Here is a 7,593-nt window from a genome sequence, read left to right as displayed (position 1 = left end):
AATTTGTATCTTGTATGTATATGTATATGTGTGTGTGTGTCTTTTATGGATAGTATGTTTAAGTTTGCATATTTGTGTCTTATATGATCTGATATTTTGCTTGGTATGCTCTTATAGTTCTTATCATTCTTTAGAAATGTTGACTTTTGTACTTTAACTAATATGTCTTGATTAACCTGCAAAGGGTTGGAAACTTCTTAATGGCATCTCCTTCCCTTATTCCTCTAAGTGATCATTTGCACGGCTGGTTTTAACACATTACTTGCCCTGATATCTGTTGAATGACACCAGTTGGTCAATAACATTCATGGGTCCTGAAGTCACATTTTTTTTTTCTTTTTAAACTATTGCTCTTTAAAAAGAAAATTTTAAAAATTGATGTCTTTTTACTTTCTATTATTTTTTGGCCACACCAATCAGCATGTGGGATCTTAGTTCCCTGACCAGGAATTGAACCCTAGCTCCCTGCATTGGGAGAGCAGAGTCTTAACAACTAGACCATCAGGGAAGCTCCTGAGGCCATGTCTCCTTATAGCCGACCCCAGTCTGCACCGATTTGTTTTCCTTCCGAGTCGGATGATGACGTAGGTGCTCTGGCCATTTCTGTCTTTTTGGACTGTAGCTGGGTCAGCCCGGCCCGGCCCAGATGCTATAAGCCAGTGGGTGTCGTGTGTGAGTGTGTTTTGTGAGAAAGGGTCAGATCCTTCTAGTGTAAGCCTACGTTGCTTGATTTAGACCCCCAAACATTGCTGAAACAAGGACTCTCGCCAGCGTTTCAACTGAACTTCTCCTGAAGTTCATCTCCACCTCCCCTCACGCCCTCCCTAGACACACTCGAATTGCACTCACAGCCTGCAGGGAAGTCAGCCGGCGAAGCTGGCGGCTCGCACCCCCCCACGCCCAGGAGAGCGGGACGCAGCCTCGCCTGGACAGGCCCCTCGCTGGTCACGGGCCGGGCGGGAAGAGCCCAGGACCCCGTGTGGAGGACGCGTCCACCCGGCCTCAGCCAGCACGGCGGGCCCCTCGGCCTCCGCTTTGTGGAACCCTGAGCGCACACCTGGACTCCGACCTCACCCCCTCCCCGCCTCAGGCTCCCCAGCCCTGGGCAGGCTGCACTGCTCTCTGGAAGTGAAGAGCATGCCTTCATGCTCTTCAGGAAGCAAGACAGGAAACATGCCTGTCTTCTGAACTGCTCCAAGATGCTCACATACAGGACTTCCCTGGTGGCCCAGGAGTTAGGGCGTTGAGCTTCCACTGCAGGGTCACGGGTTTGATACCCAGTCAGGGAACTAAGATCCTACATGCTGCGTGGTATGGCCATAAACAAGTATAAAAAGCAGGACTTAAAATAGATACTCCTATAACAGACAAGAACACCGTTTCCCCAACAAAAACCGCAACAAATACAGAGGAGACAGTGTTAGCTCAACCAAGTGTGTATGTGTGTTTTAGTTAGTTGCTCAGCTGGGTTCAACTCTTTGCAACCCCGTGGACTGTAGCCCGCCAGGCTCCTCTGTGCATGGGATTCTCCAGGCAAGAATACTGGGGTGGGTTGCCATTTCCTTCTCCAGGGGGTCTTCCCCACCCAGGGATCAAACCCGAGTCTCCTGCGTTGCAGGCAGATTCTTTACCGTCTGAGCCACCAGGGATATTGAGAGTTAAGTCCTAGAAGACTGTTGATTTTCTTTCTTGTGTATTTGACACGCTCGGTAGAGGGCATGAAGGTTTAAGTATCTCCTGCTGAGTCAGGGAAATGGCACATGATGATACAGCCCGGCTACATTCGCCTGAGAACGATTAGGGCCTTCAAGTCCCTGTCTCTTTACTTAACTCTTCACTTTTCTCCTTTTCCTGTTTGCTCTTGACTTTCCCAGCTGCTGATGGGTAATTCTTATTTCTAACTTCTTGCTTTTTCAGTGTTGTATATGTTTTGATGATTTCCCTTCCTATTTAACCCACGCCCTATGGGATCTTGCTCCAGACTAGATGAAGAGTAGAGCGGGTTTAATAAATCATCAAAATAAAAATGTTTACAGCAAGTCTGCCACAATTTGACTCTCCAGCTATCACTACTCAGCTGGAGAGATAATTCAGATATGAAAAGAACTGTGTTAAGTAAACATCTTTGTAACTCTTTAATCTTTTCATAATATAAGTATATTTATAGAATGGGTAGATGATGAAGCAGATACAGAAAAAATTACAAATTACAAAAAAGTTCCTTATTGTATATTTTGCTTATAATTTTTGAACACCTTTTATTCAGACACTATAATGCCTAGAGTTTCCATTACAAATCTCTAAACATGTTTAATTTCCAAACATGAAGTCATAAATCTCTAAACATGGAAGGTTTGCTATTTAAACTTATAAGTGATCATTTCAGGCATATTTATCTAAGAAGGAAAAAACTAAAATATATACTAGTAGTACTTAGAATTTTAATATTATAGAAAATCTCTCATATCTTTAAGGACATTAGAGATAAAGGACTAAGGCGGCGTTTTAAACCATAATGTAAAATAAACTATAACTATTCTGTGATTGTATTGATAATCTCACCCTGCTGGTTTTAATAATGTGAAACAGATTTCACGATAATAAACTCCATATGAAGAGCTTTTTTAAAAATGAAAAGATCAAGACAAATCGAGTCAGTCTAACCACCCTTTTATATAAACTGTAATACTTTATATATACTATAATACTGAAACTGGATAAAAATGGAGCAGTAGGATAGACGATCTTGTAAAATGGAAAATAATGCCTATCTGTTGCTAATTGTTCCTTAGCAAATAGTTTAGAATATTAGGATTTCAGTATCAGCAAATCAGAATGACAGGAATTGGAGTAGGCATTCTGAGACCATGTAAAAATTATTCCTATTTTTAAAGATGTAAACTCATGGGGAGAGTTGAGATTCATCCATGAAAACTGCACATAGAGAAGTAAGGCAGCAGGCTACTTTATCTCTGGCTGTGTCCACGGAAACGATTATGCATGCTTTGGACAAAGTACTTGACATGTAGTAAATGGAGGCTAATAACAAAAAAATCAGTGAAGGACAGGAAAGCCTGGTGTGCTGCAGTCCATGGGGTCGCAAAGAGTTGGACTCGACTTAGCAACTGAACAACAATATAAAAAAATTAAATAGGCCCCAAAATAAATGAGACTAAGATATTAAGCTATTCTTTTTTTTTTTCCTTTTAATAGCTTCCTCTGCCCACTTCAGAGCTTCTGACCTCTCTCAAGGCCGAAACCAGAACATTCCTCTCCAAGCATGACATACATCTCTCCGTGGAGTAAGGACTGCCTCCTTCCCTGATGTTAAATCTGTGTAATTTCTTTTATTTTTTTTCCCATTTATTTTTATTAGTAAATCTGTGTAACTTCTATAAATTTTTGTACCATGTTAGTTAGTCCATGATTAGAGATACTCTTGTGAATCAATTTTTCTTCCGTTATATTTTCTAATTGCTTTCTTCCTGGAAACTATTGATCTTTGTATATTTGTGTTGGGGTTTCCCAGGTGGTTCAGTGGTAATGAATGTGCCTGTCAGTGCAGGAGACCCAGTGTGGGAGGTTGAGGCGGTGGTCCCAGAAAATCTCTTGGAGGAGGAAATGGCAACTCACTCCAGTATTCTTGCCTGGAAAATTCCATGGACGGAGTAGCCTTGTGGGCTATAGTATGACTGATTGACTGTGCACACTAACATACATCTAGGTTTGCTTATCCTTTTTTTTTCTCCTTTGCCTGAGTTGAGCATTTTAATGAGGAGGCAGGTTTAAACTGATTTGTAAACCTATCTTTTGATTTTGTGGGTGAAAACTTATTTTTCTCGGCATAGTCTTTTCTGATCTACAGCTGCAAATCACAGACCTAGTATCTCCAATGTAGGAAACTTTCAGAAGGAACATTTATTACAATTTTTAAATATTTTTGTTTTATTATTTTATATTTTACTGTTTTTATCCTTTTTCTTTTAGAATAGTTTTACACTTATAGAAAATTTATAGAGATAGTGTGGATGTCCAGTATGTTAACACCTTACATAACCATAGTGCAATGACCAAACTCAGGAAATTAATGAAGATACAATGCTGGTTGGTTAAATTACAGACTGTATTAGAATTTCACCAAGTTGTCATGTAATGTCTGTTTTCTGCTCCAGGATCCAGTCTAGGATCCCATATTGTGTCCAGTCATTAAGCTTGAAATTGTGACCATTTCTCAGTTTCTTTGTCATTCACATCCCTGTCACTTTCACAGAGTACAGGTTGATTATTTTGTTGAATGTCTGGGGTCTGGGTTTGTTGTTCCTTTTATTTTTAAGGAAGGAATCTCTCAGTGTTCATGTCACTTTCTGATTTGATTCTGGTCTAAACCTGGCCAGAGAGATTGGGTGATCCATAGAAGACCTGACGTTCTCTTTGCTCAAACGGTCATCTTGTATCTTTGAAGACTTCTAGATGGAGTGATGGACTTCCCTGGAAACTGAGCTGTTAAAGAATCCATCTGCAATGCAGGAGAGCCTGGTTCAATACCAAGTTCAGCAGACCTTTGCCTTTTACAGGTATGATCCTGCTACGTGGACCCCTTACAATTCTATGGTGTATCCAAAAGTCTCTCAGCAAATCCAGAACAGCTGGAAATAATTGCGTGCCTAAGAGAGAGAAATCGTTTCAGGGAGTCAACCAAACCTGGGTCTGATTAGTGCACGCCTGCCTCTTGGAGACAGTGATCTGAAGTTGGGGTGTAATAATAATGGCTAATAAGAGCAAACAGTATTTAGTAATTACTATGTGCCAGGAGTCGTGCTAAATGCTTTACATCAATGATCTAATTTATTCCTCACAGCCACCCCTTGAGGTGGGTAGGAAGTCGCAGACCCGAGCTGTTAAATAGCTTGCTTATGATCATGTACTGGGGAGGGTAATGCTGTCTGGAACAGAGACAATTTGTTGGTGAATGAACAGGAACAAAAAGTTCTGTTGCATAAGCTGGCTATCGGATGAGGGCAGGTTGGCAGATGGAGTTAGGTGGCCAGTAACTGGGTGAGAAAATGAAGAGGACAACCGGGTCAAAGACGAGTCAAAAGATTCCCTAGCAGTTATCCCGGATTAACGGCTTCTTCCCGATTATGATATTCCTGCTTTGCTTTCCTACCAGGTAAAAAGCATCAGCCTTCGCTTAATTCTTTACCGAATAGTTCTTCCTATTTTGGGACTGCTGCGACGGTTGGTCTTTTTCCTCTTTATGGGCTAAGACCTAGTTTCCCTGGTGGCATGGTGGTAAAGAATCCCACTGCCAATGAGAGAGATGCAAAAGATGTGGGTTCAATCCCTGGGGCGAGAAGGTCCCCTGGAGGAGGAAATGGCGCCCCACTCCAGTACTCTTGCCTGGAGAATCCCGTGGACAGAGGAGCCTGGCGGGCTACAGTCCATGGGGTCACTAAGAGCCAGACATGACAGCAACACACAACAGCCTGCTGCCTGGCGTTAACATGATAAATACAACATCTCTTTTGCTCAACAGTCCTTCAGATATCTGAAGATAACAGTCGTGTTCACCTTCAGTCTTTTTTTCCCTACTTGCATGTTTCTGAACTACTTTTAATATGATTCAGAATCCTCTTACCAACCGTGTTTCTGTTATTTGTTAGATAATAGAAAATATTATCTAAGACAGACCCGTGAGGGCGAACAGGGCTGGCTCTGTGGTCCGTGCGGAAGACAAATGCACTCTTACCGTTCACAACAGCACATCGGTGACACAGCAGAAGAGCAAGGGAGAAAATTGCTTTCTCCCTTGATGAACAAATACCAGAAGACTCTTCAAGTCTGAATTTGACATGAAAAGCAAATGAAAGTCTTTGTACAATTAAGGCAACTTGGACGTCAGGAGAAGAGAACGTCATGGCCAGCCTTAAGTAGCCAGTTGAGAGTGGGAACAGATCCACAAGAGAATCTTGTGAGCACAGTAACAGTCTGGAAAGATTCAGCATAATATCATTTCGATAATTATTCCTTTTAAGATTTCCCTTAGAAGAACACGTAGCTTAGATTTCCTGAGTATATAATCTGGAGCACATCTGAAAATTTATAAACTGGATTCTGCCTGGCACTTAAAATGTTTTCCTATTTAGGAGATGTGATTGGCAAATGAGACTTTTATCTTTTGGTGCCATCAACTGGTATCCTGCAGAAAAAGTTAGATGATGGATTTCTTTTGGAACACATGATCATTCTGTAACATTACCTCGTCTCTTCTCTTTCTTTATTTGTAACTGAACCCTGAAATAGAACTTAATCTGTCAAATGAACTCTCCATTTGTTCTTTTTGAACAGCAAACACTATTACTGTAGATGTCCAAATTATAAATCTCCTAAATTAAAAATAGTTCAAAAAAGAAAATATCTCTTGCAAATATGTTTTCCTATGATCTTTGGTGTTTACCATGCTATTTTAAGATAATGTCTTTTAGCAGGAAAAACAAAAACATGGCAAAATAATGTCTTTTGTTTGTGTGTAATGCTCAATAAAAGATCGGTAAACGTAAAGGCTAAATACTATTGAGAGTTAGAGTCAACTGAAAATCAATCTGAGTCATTCATAATTCCCTTCTAACCTTGAATTCTCTTTGCAACGACTCTGCAGACTGTCCTGAGATGCTAGGACATACCTTGTAGTTGTAATAATTTGTGGCTCCCTCATTTCTCAAGGCATTACATAGAAGTTCAAAAAACTATGCTGTTTATAAGATAATGAGTTACACCCATTTTTAGAGAGGTGAAGTAGATGCTTTGCTATATTTTCAAGATTTCAGGACCCATGATAAAAAGAATCAAATTGATTCTTTAAGTCTCCTTAAAATTTGTTCATTTGTTGGCAAAAATAAGAATTGATTAAGTAATTTCAAGTCTAATTGCCAACAGTTTTCTTCATTTGTATTTGAAATTGGAGAAATAGCTATATTTATTAATGGAAATTTCTCTTTACTTACTGCCAATAATTTTTCAGTTTGTTCCTTATGAAATGTGTGGGTGTCAAATTTTTATTAGAATGCATTTAAAATGAAGAATTCTTCTTAGCAATAATACGGTACAGAAAGAATGAGCATTGGATGTTACATCAATCCTTTGAAAAGTTAATGAAAAATGAGAAAAAAAGACATGCTCAAGATGCCCCCCCCCAACCTGGTTTATCTATCAGTAAGATCAGGTTTCATAGTATTTAAATGAAGAATTTTGGTTTATAAAATTAGGCATTGCTCAAAGAAATGACCTAAGTTTTGGGGTGAAAATAGCAAACTCAGTTAAAAGGTTCTGCTGAAATACTTCTAAAATTATTTCAGAGGTGTTTTTTAAGGCACAAGACTGTGATTCTTTGAATACTCCGAAAGTCAGTAAACCTTCCAGCACTGAATTTTCTCCCTTGCTCTTCCTCTGTGTCACCAATGTGTTGTTGTAAACAGTAAGAGCATAATTGTCTCCCGCAAGGACCACAGAGCCAGTCCTGCTTAACCTCATGGGTCCCTGTCAGCGTCTACACAGGCACCATGCGCTTTTAAGAAACTGACTCAGGTGTGGCAG

Source organism: Cervus canadensis, chromosome 9 (assembly GCF_019320065.1).
Source record: "Cervus canadensis isolate Bull #8, Minnesota chromosome 9, ASM1932006v1, whole genome shotgun sequence".
Classification (NCBI taxonomy): Eukaryota; Metazoa; Chordata; class Mammalia; order Artiodactyla; family Cervidae; genus Cervus; species Cervus canadensis.
Note: the sequence above shows the minus strand (reverse complement) of the source record.